Consider the following 15,722-nt stretch of genomic DNA (forward strand, 5'->3'; position numbering starts at 1 on the left):
CGAGGCTCATCAAACAGCCATCGCTCCTGACGTCCCCTTCTTTGATGTTATGGCTAGAGTCAAGCAGCCACTGCCACACTTGTTGAAGGAAATGGAAATTGCGCAGAAACAGTCAAACTTTAGTCAGATATATCCAGGTATACTGTAATTACGGTATGTCTCAGCAGACAAACCCAAGCTCCAAGACGTAAATAGCACTGCTAGAGGAGCAGCACCTGCTTCTCCAGCACAGACGAACGGAACCACTGAAGATGATCAACACATCCCGTAGCATCTGCAAAGACTATTTCTCCAGCTTCCCTAAAGTTAGTGTGAATTCTTCTCATGAAAGGTGTGACGAGAACTGCAGTAAATCGACCTTCCTCTGTCACCTAGTAGTCACCTCAGGGTTATGCGTGGCATACTTCCTGATTGCATCTGCCATAAATTAACAAGACCACCATGTACTTCATTGAGCCGTTTGGTATACTCTCAATTATTTTTTTCTCAGATATACAGCAAATATATATTAGTTAGCAAAGCTATATATTATTAATTCATTGGCAATGCATTTTATTTAGAAAATAATGTTTTCAGATCTAGTAGCGAACTGAAATATTCGGTGAACATAATTACTCACCTTGTTCAAAATACCTGATGAAAGTATAGCTTGTATCAGGAAGTACCTTAAGTTAATTAAGAGCTTCTGCAGACGGTAGCGAGTGATTGTGCTGACCCTTCAGTGTAATGGAGCACGGGTAGTTTTCCATCAGTTTGTCTTTCCTTACAGCGTTTTCTGTTATCAACCGAATTTTGACATCCATTGTTACAGGACGCCTATAAATTGACAAGTTACTGTACAAATCAGAATAGCACACAGCACGCTGTAACAGGAGGAGGCTTAATTTATCTTCAAACATGAAATAGAATTAATTGTAGTGAAAAGAAGCAAGTCTCGAAACCAAATAAGCCAAAACTCAAGAAAGTGACAATAAATAAATTCTGGGTGGTTGCATAAGTTCAGGGACATTATGCCTAAATCCACTGGCTTTGTACTTAAACTATCTAAAGACACATGACCTATAATATGGACTTAATAAAAAATTCATGCTTGAGTTTTTGGTATGGTTTGTAATTCATGAGAGCATCGTAGTATCAAAATAACAAAAAAAAAAGTATTTTGCAACATATACATACTCAGTTTAAGTCTTCTGTTTTCCTAAGTTCCGAACAGCACCATACAGACAGACGAGTTTTTAATTAAGCAATTTCCTTTCTCTGCCAGGATATACACGTCTCACATTGAAACAGGTATTATTTTTCTCCATATCAAGCTCTTTTCAACGTTCAAACTCTTCGGCATTTTTCACATTTATGTAAAAATGTGCTTTATCATCCGCCTCACTAATTTTAACAGAAGAAAAGCCCTCCTCCTCAAATTCAAAAACTTCTCTAGTAGATGCCATGGCAAAAGGCCCTGCTGTCTGATGGGGCAGCGCACAGGACTCTGACCCAGCAGAGGAAAAGCTGTTGACTAAAGAAGACGATAATCCTCATGAAGATCCGCAGCAGCGTGCAGACATCAGCGAGTTATTCTAAGTATTCCAAAATTGTATCAGAGAGTACAGCAACGGTGAAACTGCGGCAGCCATCAGAATGCTTAAACAAGTTAGAAGTGAAAACCAAGCTGTCAGATGCTTAACCAAGTGAGAAGTGAAAACCAGCTGAATAGTCTACTATTTAACTTGGGGAGTGACTCCTGTAACACCAGAGCTGGCAGAGATAAAATTCGGTTCCAACCAACCTCCATATCAAGAAGAGGACGGGGAACGTCGATGGAATGTGTAAGCTGTGAGCCTGCAACGCGTACTTCCAGATTTGAAACAAAACATGATTAGTTACATTTGAGATTTAGCAGTGAGCAGACTTCTCCTTTAGTTATATAACAGTTCATACAACCACACTCGTATCAAATAGATCGATTTGTTATTAGAAAGGATGTCATTGCTAATAAGGCACCAAAGCCGTCTTGTTCAGGCGAGAAAAACAAGCAGACGAACTCAATGACAGAGAAGCCTGCTATGTCTCGTACCGGTATGGGCAAGGCATTTTCGCCGCCTGTGCCCTGTTCTGAAAGCCTTCTGCTGGAAAAGAAATTATGGCCAAGGCAATACAGTGAAGAACCTTGGCCACTGTGTGCTATTTGCAATTAAGTTCTTGCAAATGAAAGTATGAAGCCTTAAAAATTAAAGAGGCACCTTGAATCGGAACATATTGAACTAGTTGGAAAATCAGTGGATTTTTTTTTTGCAACTGGCTTCCTATCTAGTTGCTTATCGAATAGCAAAAGAGAAAGTGCCATATACTTATGGTGAAAAACTTACCCTTCCAGCTACATTAGATATAGTAACTTAGTTCTTGATGAGAAATCAGCAGAACATATTAAATATGTCCCTGTCAGTGACACAACAGTATCTCGGAGGATTTGGAATTTCAGCCGTTCTCACGTCTCCATGCTGTTGAAGAATATACTATCCAGCTGGATAAAAGTACCGATATAGCTAATTGTGCAGCACTCCTGATTTATGTAAGATATGAGATATCCATGGGAAGATGACCTCTTGGAGGACATATTGTGCTGCTTGACCTTACCTACACACACGACAGAGTCAGAGATCTTCAGAGGTTTGAATGACTGTGTAACTGGGAAACATAAATCGAACTAGGCAAACTGCAAGGACGTCACTACAGATGGTGCAGCAAATTTTACAGGAAAAAATAGTGGTGTTGTGAGCAAGATATCAGAGGCTGCAGGTAGTTATGTAACTTGGAATCATTGTTTCATTCATCATGAAGCTTTGGCTGCAAAAGGAATCACCACCAGCTTGAAAAATATTTTAAATGAATCCGTAAAACTTGTCAATCTTATCAAAGGAAGTTCATTGAATAGCCATTTGTTCAAACAACGTTGCGATGAAATAGTAGGTGATCAGTGCCACTTCTTGTACCATTTGAAATTAGGTGGCTATCCCGAGGAAGAGTTCTAACCAGGATATAATATGTAGGATTTCAAGTTGCGCTAGTCACTGGTGATTCTATACAATGGGATATGGGTCTCATAGAGCAGAGGCAAGATGAAGATGAAATTTTGGTAGACACAAAAGCCTTTCTTAGAGGGGAATTAGTCAGGAAACGTTATAAGTTACCTTTTTTGGGTTTAGAATTAGAAGGTAATCTATTGGTCAGGAAAATTAAATATAAATTGAGAACTAGTGAAAGTAAAGAAGACATGACACAGATCATAATTCCGAAAGTCCTAATTCCAGTGGTTTTGGATATAGTACATTGCAGGTTCGGTAGTCCACACTTGGGGATAGAAAAAACGTATGAGGTGCGTGCTAAATATATTTTGGAAAAATATGGGGAAATGGGGGGAAAGATGTGGAAAATTTTGTGAAAAACTGTACAGTATGCAATGCTTGCAAACCTGCAAGGATAACTTCTTGCAAATTAGGGTCATATCTGATGCCAAGTAGACCTTTTCAGAGAATACATATGGATATCCTAGGAAATTTTTGTGAATCTAGATATGTGAATAAGTACCTGTTAGTGAACTTACGAGGACAGTAGAAATTTTTCCATTTAAGCATAAAACAGCTGAAGTAGTAGCTATAGCATTTTTTCAATGGTATCATTTGCAGATATGGCTCACCCAAGGTTTTTTATTGACCGACAATGGCAGAGAATTTGTAAACAAAACTTTAGAATGTTTGGCGGAAGTCATGGTGATACAGAAAGTAACAATTATTCCATACAGACCTGAAGCTAATGGGTTATGTGAACGAGCAAATGGGAAAGTGCTCGAAGCTCTCAGGAAGACTGTAGGTGGTAATGATGAAAACTGGGATAGATATATTAACACTATGGTTAGTGATTCCATTAAAATGTCTCCATTTGAAGCTTTGTTTGGTTACCAATCACAAGGCACATTTGATCTGTTAACTATACTTCATCATAGAGAGGATACAATCTAAGCATTAATTTCCACAGCGAAGGAGAGACAAGGTATTTCTGAAAATCAATGTGAGAAATGAACTAAATTACAAATTGGGTCCGAAATTTGAAGGTCCTTTTAGAGTCGTTGAGGAAAAGACTGGAAACAGATTTATAGTCTTGGAGGAAAAAACAAGTCGGTCGAAATTAACCCATATATCAAAACTGAAAAGGGTTGGTTGTGTTTTTTCTGGTTTCACAAATTGATGGTGAAATGTGAGTAGTCACTTTCATGTAATGTTTTTTTCTCTTTCATCTCTTCTACTATTTGTCTTATTATGCACAAATTGCGGCGATTTGTCGTAAAAACCAGAGGTAATCATTTCACGAGGAAAACGAGGTGGAAAGTATGGCAAATTTCTGTTAAGCTGAGAAATATTATAGCAGGTCCGTGTGGTGGTCCCTGGCGGTATGGGTTTATTGGGCTGAATTTTTGTGGCTATTTTGGTGGTGAATTTTTGGGGCTGGATTTTTTGTGGCTATGATCTTTGGTGGTGGATTTTTTTTTTTTTTTTTGTGGTTATAATTTTTGGTGAGGATCTGCGGTTTTACGAGCCAAAGAGGTGGGTATTGTGGTTCTTTTGGAGTTATGACTCTTGGAGGGGGGGTGGAGTTGGCACTAATTCATTGTGGTTTTATGGGTCCCTATGAAGAGTTTGTATTTCCATATTCTCCAGTGGTTATATTTGGCGGTATGTAATTGTTGAATTGTGGTTTTCTGTGGTTTATATCCCAACTAAATGGTTATGCAGTTGTATATACATGTGGCAGTATCATGAATGAGTTATGTTTTCAAGGACAATTTTTGGGTACCTTTGTGGATGTCCTAGGGATAATCTTGAGGAATATGGTTCTATAGTATCAGTAAAGATTTTTGGGCCATTTGAAGGAATAACGATTTCTGAGGTTACAAGTCTGACTAGACAAGTCTATGGTGCGATTTGAGCACATGAGGTATTCACAGGTGGATTAATGTTGACAATGCTGTGATGAGACCAGTTGCTACTTTTTCCTTTTGGAGTTGATTTGCACTGTTTGCACTGTTTTTAGGGATGTCCATGATGACATTCCATGGGATGAATGTAAGGGGTCAATTCGGGTGCATAGGATATGTTGCGGCAGCAAATTCTGTAACAATATATACTTTGTTTTGTATGGAAAAGCACTGAATTATATATACATTTTTTTCTCTACGTGTACATTTTGTAATGGGAAAAGTTGAATTATTATTATCACTATATTTTTTCCTACAAGGGAATTTTGTAATCGGGGTATTTATCTGGGTATATGTGTCAGATAGAAAGGGTATTCAGCATTATATTTGATGGAGGTTAACTGTATAAACATTACAGGGGTTTTGCTGTATAGGCATTGTGGGGTTTTTTGATAGAATACTTGTCAGATATGGGATTACTTATGAGGATTCAGTGGGTAAAGATCATATTTTGTTTTAATGAAGAATTTTTAATAATTGACTATGAGATTGGGTATATTAGTTGATGACAGATTCGTTTGTTAGAGCAAGACTTTAGTTATTCTATGATCATGTAGACTTTACAAATACGGACACACGATGACTTTAGAGAATTAGCAACTTCACGCGACGGTGACGACGGAGACAGCTTAGTTCTACAGTACCAGAGGTTGCATCTACACACGAGCCACGATGTTACGAGAGATGTCGTCAGTGGATCGTCTCAGGATATATTCTGGGACAAATCAAGAGTCTACAATCTTCTACGAGGCGGGTGTGAGACGCACTTGCATGGGAGTCACGAGATATTTCAAGTTGACAACGAGGTGGCAGCTACAATTGCTTGGTCGGAAGACGTCGAATCTACAGCTCAGTGACGGGGGTGTTGGATACACCTACAGGGGTTGCAGACGCTGAATAATGGTGCATGCTGGGTTGTTTCGGGATGGTTCACGTGCTCAGCCAGGGACTACAATTATTCGACAAAGATGTTTGTGAAACACCTACATGGAACCTCAAGGCAGTTCAAGTTCCGCCTACATTGAAGATGGTTACGGTTCCACTGCTAGAGGATAATGTCGTACATGGTTCCAGTGATTGCGGTTATAGTATCCATAGTGATAGTCGAAATATGTGTTATAGGGGCTATCTTGCAAACATTATGAACGAGTATATACCAGTTGCTGATGTGGTGGGCGATGGGAGTGCACAAAAGACATAGGTGGCTTGAGCCATCTTAAAAAAAGGGGGCGGGTGCGGTAAAAAAGTGAATTGTTAATCTCAGCTTTTTCCGGTTAGAGACAGATCGCTTAAAGACAAGCGCTAGATTCCTCGAACAATGCTGAAATGAGAAACAGCCAAAGAAGATGACCAATGTAATTTGAGGTTGGTGACGCCTCGGAAATCACATGCTTTCTTTTGGACATGTGGCACCCGTGGTTGACAGGCGCCCCGCAGGGCATGTCTGCATGTGTGTTCGTAGCATACGATATATAGCTTTGATGATGGGTAATAAGAATAATAGAGGGCACTCTTTGATTACTTGTGACAGGGTGCGGAACACACCTGGAAGAGGTGTTAAGAAGTATTGAGTAGTATTGTAGACCCATCGAATAAGGCAACATAAGACAGAACTTTGAAAAAGTTAACCTTTGCAGTGATAAAATATTTGGGAGAAATAGAAGTGTGGTATGGTAAACATTACTTTTGATTAACTCTCATGGGTAAAGTGATGTAATAATTGTGGTCTCTTTATTTCAGATGGGTTCAATGTCACCATATAGAAAAATGGATTCCCTAAGACGTATTTGACTTATTAAAAATGGTGTGGTTAGTCGGACACAGTGGGATTACAGGGGTTACTTACTTAAACCGGATTTGGGAGAGGAAAATGACAGTTTAGCGGTTTTTTTGGGTCAGAGTTAATTGATTTTATTCCACTTTAATGTATTCATTTCGTTCCATTTCAATGCCAGCTAATCGAGGGTAGGTAGTTGCCTGGTAGCAGTTTGTTTCATTTTGTTGAAACGAGTATCATTATATATAGCTCTTAAACTTGTTTAAGATATATATATATATATATATATATATATATATATATATATATATATATATCTATATATATATATATATATATATATAATATATATATTACATGTTTATTCTGATAATAATGCCTTTTTAATTTATAAAATATTAGCTACATCGTAAAAGCCAGCCTATAAGTCTGTAACATACACACCATTCCTATAACAAAAAAACATAATAAAGCTTCACTGACGTTCCTGGATTGAAAGGATCCATGGGTTCGCGCCCTGGTCCAGGCAAGTCTATTACCGAGAAAAAAATTCCTCCCCTTCGGTTAAGCATATATGAAAATATATTACTTCCGAGGTAGAGCGAATTAGATATTAAAGGACATTGTAGCTCGATATATGTATATGAATAACGGAAATGTGATATGACCTATATATATATATATATATATATATATATATATATATATATATATATATATATATGATATATATATATATATATATATTATAGATGATATATAGATAGATAGAGTAGATAGATAGATAGAGATAGTAGATATGATATATATCATATAATAGATATATATATATATATATAGTATATATATATAGTATATATATATATATATATATATATAGATATATATATATATATATGTATATATATATATATATATATATATATATATATATATATATATATATATATATATATATATATATATATATATGATATATATATATATATATATATATATATTTTATATATATATATATATATATATATATATATATAATATTATATATATATATATATATATATATATAATATAGATATATATATATATATATATATATATATATATATATATATATATATATATTATATATATATATATATATATATACTATATATATATATATATATATATATATATATATATATTACTGAATGACAACCATAAACTCTCTCTCAATTCCTCTCCCTCTCTCCAACTCTCCTTCAATTATTGCTTCTTTCTCCTCCCTAATAGCCCCTCTACTCTCTCTCTCTCTCTCTCTCTCTCTCTCGTCTCTACTCTCTCTCTCTCTCCTCTCTTCTCTCCTTCTCCTGTAAATGTAGTTGCTTCAATTACATTGCCCAGTGGTTTTGACATTTTCCATTTCACCCATTCTCACCCCCCTATTCCTATAGGGTCTGAACTTGGAATTAACACATTGGGAGTGTCACTATTCATCTCTGTGACCTCAAAAACTATGGATCAGACACTAATATCTGTCATTTTTGACGTTTCATTTCTCATCACTTCTCATCCCCTTTCCTACTGGAATTGAACTTGGACTGAAAGGGCATTGGGAGTGGCACTATTCATCTCAGCAACCTTGAAAACTATGGATTAGAATTATGTTATCTGTCTTTTTTGGTTATTTTATATATCAACCCCTTGAAACCACACGCTCTATAGTACCAGTGATGCCTTATCCCCACAGTATTCTTTTCCAGATAGTAAGTCATATGTATACTGAAATGAGGTGTGATAAATCCAAAGTTCATTTAGTTACTATGTCTACAGGGAGAATTAGCCCTGTTTTAGGGAGACCTCCCCTTTGGTGGCCTTTGGTGCTAGTGATGACTTACCCTCACAGCATTCTTTTCCAGATGGTAAGTCATACATATCCAATTGTGGCTAAAATTTCTCAATGCATTTCTGACTTATGCTGGAACACACTCACACACACACACACACACACACTACATACATGCATTTTAATAAAGATAGATGTGTAATATGTGGAATTGTTATGTGCGTGCATGTGTATAATGAAAAGGATGGTGGCGAGAACTGATTAAATCAAAATAGCTAGGGATACATAACCAAGGGAATGCGCTGTGCACTCATTCGAGGAATTTTCATTTGCGAAGTAATATTTCACTGTTGCCTTCTAAAAAACTGCAAAATGACAGATTTCTTTTATTTTCTTCTTAAACAAAAATCCAATAAATCAAACAAAGGAATGTCTTGCGGGCAAATAGTTTTATTAAATATTTTGCCTTAGAGTGCCGATTCATTACGAAAGCTGTTCCATGAAGAGTGCAAGAGTCATCTCATAATTTGTTATACGAATTTAATTTCGAAATATATATATATATATATATATATATATATATATATATATATATATATATATATATATATATCATATATCAACCTTTATCACACTCCTTAGCTATTTCAACAGTCGACCCTTTAGGTCATTAGATTATTTATATATGGAATATAAATCCCTTAATTGCTCGGTCGGCTACAAACTAAACACTGAACATTAAAGTTTGACTTGCATATGACTCAAAGGAGTGTGATAAAGAAATTAATGTGAATATTTGGTTAACCCATAGTTACCAGAAAGTGGTTAACAAATGATAGGCAACTGATTATATATATAAAAAAAAAAATCATATATACAGAAATACTCATAAGTAATGAATAATACATGGAAGATACAGATCCACGTACAAGATAAATGCATATGATATCATGCTAATATTAAAGAAAACATGTCATCATAATGATAGTTATATACTGTTAGTCATGAGAATATATATTCAACAGAAAGTACTGCCGTACGTCTGATGATTGCATGACATAAGAATTACATTCTAAAAATCATATATGGTTAATACGTAAATGGTACCAAAAATGTGATAAGATAAAAGGTAACTGATTAAGTATAGTGCTACCTGATTAGTATATATATATATATATATATATATAATATATATATCTATATATATATATATATATATATATATATATATATATATATATATATATATATATATATATAATATATATATATATATATCTATCTATATATATATATATATATATATATATATATATATATATCTATATATAGATATATATATATATATATATATATATATATATATATATATATATATATATATGTATATAATGATTCAAATAGATTCAGATAAGTGTGCACATCATATAGATTCCTGGTGCATACACTCACAGACATATTGATTCATTGTAGAACTTCAATTGATTATGTTCGGTGCGCTACCAGATATATTGAATGATAAATTATTATTAAGCTTCTCATACTTTACATATGGAATGCAATGTCACAGAGGTTCCTGTTACACATTTAGCCAGCGTTCAAACCGCTTTTCACACAAAACACAATTCCAAACAACTTCCCCCGAGTCAAATGAAATGGACAGTTTCAAGTGGCTCTAAAGTCAAATGCCTTAAGGGCTAATGGGTAAGTGTCAGGACGAGGTACGACGTTTCTGTTGATGATCCGTTCTTGTTTGCCTCAACCTACACCAAGCAAAATATGTTAGCGGTGACCAGAACCACCACCAACACGCATGTCACAGCAAGCAGTGTGTAGAACCGTAGATCCTCGTTGACATACCAGACAGTTTTGATAGTTGATGGGCCACTTTCGCGTTGTATGGTAGGGGTAAAGCTGGAGTGATGGTACTCGACCAAGAAAAATTCGCGAAGAAAAATTCGCGAAGTTAGCTCGTTCCCTTATGATGGTGCTTACTCCACGGACCGTGTAGTTGGGCGTGACTCCACTGCAGCCGTCTGCAGCGACGAACATCCGTGAAGAGGCCGTTGATCCGTCCGGGCAAGCGACGTGAAACCCTGCTCTGTCGTATCGTATCCACGATCCGTTATTCAGCCTGTAAGCGAACTAATACTTGTCAAAAGGGTAAAGTTGTTTCAGACATCGTTCCCGTGTGTGAGAGAGAGAGCCGTTTAGCACTAGACCTAACTCGCATGAATCCCCTGATTTATCCTTGAATTCAAAGGAGTCAGCTGTACAAACTTTATTACCCATGGCATCTGAACAGTGAGTGAACCTATCCAGGTCTCTGATAACTGTAAATGTTTCCTTATTAGGGGAAATCAATACGTATCCCGTCAGATTAGATATTACTGGTAATGAGTTATTCATCATGAAAGTAGGAAACGGTGCAATTTTGTAAGATTGCCAGGCATCAGAAGAATTAAAAGGAATGTTAATCATGATCCTGTAATTCTCAACACTTACTGAAATTAAGCTATAATATCTTATGTGCATCTAACAAAGGAATATAACCAAGTTTCTCTCGTCCGTTCTTTAAAGTTAATGCTAAATCTTTGATAGGCAAAAGATGTGACGACAGAACACCCTTTGTAGCTAGCGTGATAGCTTCCACATAGTCTTTTGATTTTTCAATAAAATGTGAAATTTTTGTACGGATATGGTCTACCTTAGAACTGTAATATGCTAATGTTGCCAGCAGGTGTTGCACATCCATCAGCTGATTGACATTACTGGAATGTTCGTTCACCAATGTTATAAGTTGATTGATTGAAGATAATTGTTTACGAAGTTTGGAAAAAACTAATTCATTTTCATGTTGCAAAAATTCAATTCTCTTATTCTAAACGGGTTACGTCTTTCTAGGCTACTGTGTCTCACGGTCCACATAAGCAGATCACGAGCCAAACATTCTGCTTCAGCAGTTTTGTTTTGCAAGTCGAATGATAACATTTCTGCAACACCTAAAGTCTGAGCTAGCAAAATCTCTGGATTAAAAGGAAAATGACGTTGATGTAACTGATTCAATGATTCGGCAAACCGCGACAAGTCACTTTTTAGTTAATGACATCATCTTCTTGCAGGAAAATTGCTCGCAAATCAACTTCTAGAACTATATTACTTGCTGTAATGAAAACGTCCTCTGTTCTTTCAATTATAGAGCCATGTGTAAAATGTATATTTTTTGTTTTAGGATCTTTCCACCCGACAAGCATGTCTGAACAAACAGTACCAATCCGAACAATATAAGTTTCATGTTGGAAACCTGCAATTAGTGAAATATATGTAATTACTCATATTTGAATTAACTACTTCTATACAAAACAGAAAAAATATTTCCAAATATTATATATACATACTTTTATCATGCAAGTTTCATAGATACTTTTTATTAGTTATGTTTCATATATATGCATACATAAATTCTTCTCTTTTTTTCTCTCTCTCTCTCTCTTTCTACTAACTGCGAACATGGTATTGTTCTTACGTCAGTAGGTTGGGATATGTTTTGAACTTTTAGTCTGTTGGCCGTTGATATTTCTAAAATGCTAAACGGGCCTTCAAACTTAGGTGTTAGCTTGTAGTTCAAACCCTTGCGAAACATATACTTGTATATATATATGGTCATCTACTGTGTATGACTTAGTTGGCTTAGCGATTTTATAATGATTTCTTTTCATTATAATTTGTGATTCTTCTAAATTCTTATGAAGTATATTATATCGGCTTACACTTGCTTCCATAACATCCCGTAGGGGATTTGATAAATGGGTTGTAGGCGTAAATGCATGGAAAGGTGTCCTAGCTGGGGTACTGTACAATGCCTCGTGCGGCGACATTTTGATAGATACATGATATGAATGGTTAAGAGTACTTAGAACCGCTGGTATGGCAATATCCTAGTTGGGATCCATTCCCCCAAGTGTAACTCGTAGGACATTTAACACCTTCCTATTTACCCTCTCAAATAATGCATTAGACTCTGGGTGATAAATCATGGTATTGATTTTCTTAATGCAAAGGAATTCACACGAGTTAAGGAAATAATTATTGAATTCTCCACCCGAGTCAGAGATTATCATGTGTGGAATTCCATGTTTACAAATTTAGCACTCGTAAAATTTCTTAGCGCATTCAATTGCAGTTTTAGTTTTTAGTGCTATCAATTCTGTATATCGAGTCAAGGCATCTATTAACACTAAGAGATGCTTATTTCCTCGGTCAAACTCTTTCAAAGGGTTGGGTGGGCACGGGATAGGCCCCCAAGCTAACAGGTGTCTTAGTGTGCCCTATGTTTTCATGACAAATGTGACAATTAGCTATGTGTTTTTTTATATCTGTAAGCATCGTAGGCCAATAAAATAGTGATTTGGCTTTCTGTGACATGATAGAGAACCCTGGATGACCATGTAATGGATTGGAATGCAACCAGTTTAAGACGATTGGTATAAGCGAGATTGGAACCACTACCTGGTCGTTAGTCACCTGCGGGGTGCTGCGGGTTTTCCTTGTCACGGAACCTACACAGAATATTATCCTTAATTATATAATTCTGCTGAGTATACTTCACATATTCCTTTTCTTTAGGATTCCCGTTCAAAGCATCTATTATTTTCTTTAACTGCTGATCTTTTCTTTGTTCAGTCTGTACTAGTTCAGCGCTCCATCCCGGGTCTTCCTGTTCAGATACAGTTTTAACAATAGGCACGGATGTTGATATATCTATTAGTTCAGCTAATGGCTCCATACAAGATGGCGCGGGGCTGCGTGATAATGCGTCAGCAATGATATTTGCTTTCCCAGGTAGATATCCTATCCTTGCGCCAAAGTCTTGAATGATCATATGCCAACCGAGTTTCTTTTTATTTGGGTACTGTGAACTAAAGCCTTTGAAGAAGTCGTTTGTGAGGGGCTTATGGTCAGTAAAGAACCTGACAGGATAGCCATCTATTATGAACTTAAAATGTACTAGTGAGTTAACAATAGCTGGCCCTTCCTTCTCTATTACAGCATATTTACTTTCAGAAGGTCTCAGTTTACGTGAATAATAAGCTATAGGGAAGAACTGTTTGTCATATTGCTGAAGTAGTACCGCTCCTACCCCTTGGTCTGAGGCATCAGTTGCGATAAAGAATTCCTTACTGAAGTCAGGGAATTTTAAGATAGTTGAACTGCATAATTCTTCTTTCAAGGTATCTAACGCCTGTTGATGCTTTTGAGACCACATAAAATCTACGCCCTTCTTCTTAAGATCGGTTAGATGAGCGGCTATAATTGAGTAATTGCGTATAAAACGTCAGTAATCCCACTACAGCCTAAAAATTGCTGTATCCCCTTGACGTTGGTAGGTATCGTGGACTACCTTAAGACCTTGACTAGACACCGTAAAACCTAAATAGACTAGTTCTGTTTTTAAAAACTCACACTTAGTTATCTTCACTCTTAAATCATTATGTTGTCTTAGTCTCTGTAGCACTAGCTCTAGTTTACGTAAATGTTCTTAAGGTATTAGAAAAGATTACAAGGTCGTCCATATAGGCATGTAGGGTATCCCTAACAAGTCTCCGAACACTATATTAATCATTCTGGTGAATGTAATTGGGGCACAACGTAAACCAAAAGCCATACGTAAAAATTCATAATGTCCCCTGGCTGTGCTGAAGGCAGTGTATGGGATACTCTCTTTTTCTAAAGGATACTGGTGGTGAAAGCCTTTAAGTAAGTCCAAACTGGTGAAATATTTTGTTCTGTCCTAACAAGGATAAAATATCGTCAGTACATGGCACTGGGAATCGATCGGGAATCGTTTCCTCATTTAAGCAACAGAAATCTACGCAAATACGCCAAGTTCGATCTTTTTTCGGTACGATTAAGGGGAAATTATAAGGGCTGTTCGATTTCCTAAAGACTCATTCTTCTAACATTTTACCTACTTCATCATTGATCTCATTCTAGAATTTCATAGGGAGTCGGCACAAAGGTACGTAAATGACTTTATGCTTGTCTTTTAGCTGTATTTGGTGTTCAATGACATCCGTTTTTCCCAAAGATCCCTCGGTTAGTGGAGAAAACATCATGATATTTAGTTAAAAGGAAAAAAAAATTCTGCTGAATCTCCTCTTCTTGAATGTCTTTATTGATTTTACTTGTGATAGATTGTAAGAGGGATTCATCCACAACTGAATGAGAGTGATTAATTTCGGCAACGGTAAGAATGCAATACTTATAAACTTCCATATCCACGATGTGTTGATTTTTGTGGATCACTAGATTGGTATTCAAATGGTTACAGACTTCAATGTTAACTTATTGCTGTGAATCAAGTGTATAGTGTTTGTGTTACGGACAGTCCGTTAATTTTCAGAGTGTCAGAAAGGATTAACATTTCAGATCCCGGCAAAGTCTTGTTTACACGCACTATATTCGAAGGTACGCTCGGCTCGAGAGTTTGCTGCCTTCTGCTATTACGGGTGTGCGAGAATTCTGTTGGGTCGCTTGAACAAAGTCATGATTCAGAGACAAGCGATTGGTTCCTCAATGTACGTTACTGTTTGATTGTTTGTCTCTTTTTTGTCCAAAACTGATTTTAACGCATATGCAATATAAGATAAGAAAAAATGTGTTACAGATAATAACAGAGTCCCCCAAAATGATAAGATTAAAAACAGATAATATGATAAGGATATTACCAGAGAACTTCTGGAAGAAAAAAAAATTAGCAACAAAGATAAAAAGGCCTGCTGGGCGAGAATCCGAAGTTGAAGATAGATTCCTGCAAGAAAGGAAGATTAAGAATAACGTATAACTCACCCCCAGGAATAATGGACGATCAATCTTGTGTATGGAGAACACTAAAAGTCACACACCAGAATGAATAAAGAATTGGTGACGTCACGGCCTTGGCTTCGATGTCGCTGTTCCATAGTGACCTGAATTCTCAGTTCGCGTTCTGCTCGTCCGGTGTTTGTTTGTTGAATGATTCGTTTCCCGTGTCTTTATTCATGGTGATCCGATGCTGCAGACACGTCCGGTTTGTTTCTTGAAGTGCTGGA

General features: G+C 36.3%; 2 pseudogenes; one reads left to right on the top strand and one right to left on the bottom strand.

Annotated features, from left to right (window-relative positions):
* The window catches only part of LOC135222997 (uncharacterized), a 1,819-nt pseudogene extending 1,733 nt beyond the window's left edge, over window positions 1-86 (top strand).
* A 37-nt stretch (window positions 87-123) lies between these two features.
* On the bottom strand, window positions 124-14,608 carry LOC135222999 (uncharacterized; annotated as a pseudogene).
* Window positions 14,609-15,722: the final 1,114 nt, after the last annotated feature.

This window comes from Macrobrachium nipponense, chromosome 8, assembly GCF_015104395.2.
Source record: "Macrobrachium nipponense isolate FS-2020 chromosome 8, ASM1510439v2, whole genome shotgun sequence".
NCBI lineage: Eukaryota > Metazoa > Arthropoda > Malacostraca > Decapoda > Palaemonidae > Macrobrachium > Macrobrachium nipponense.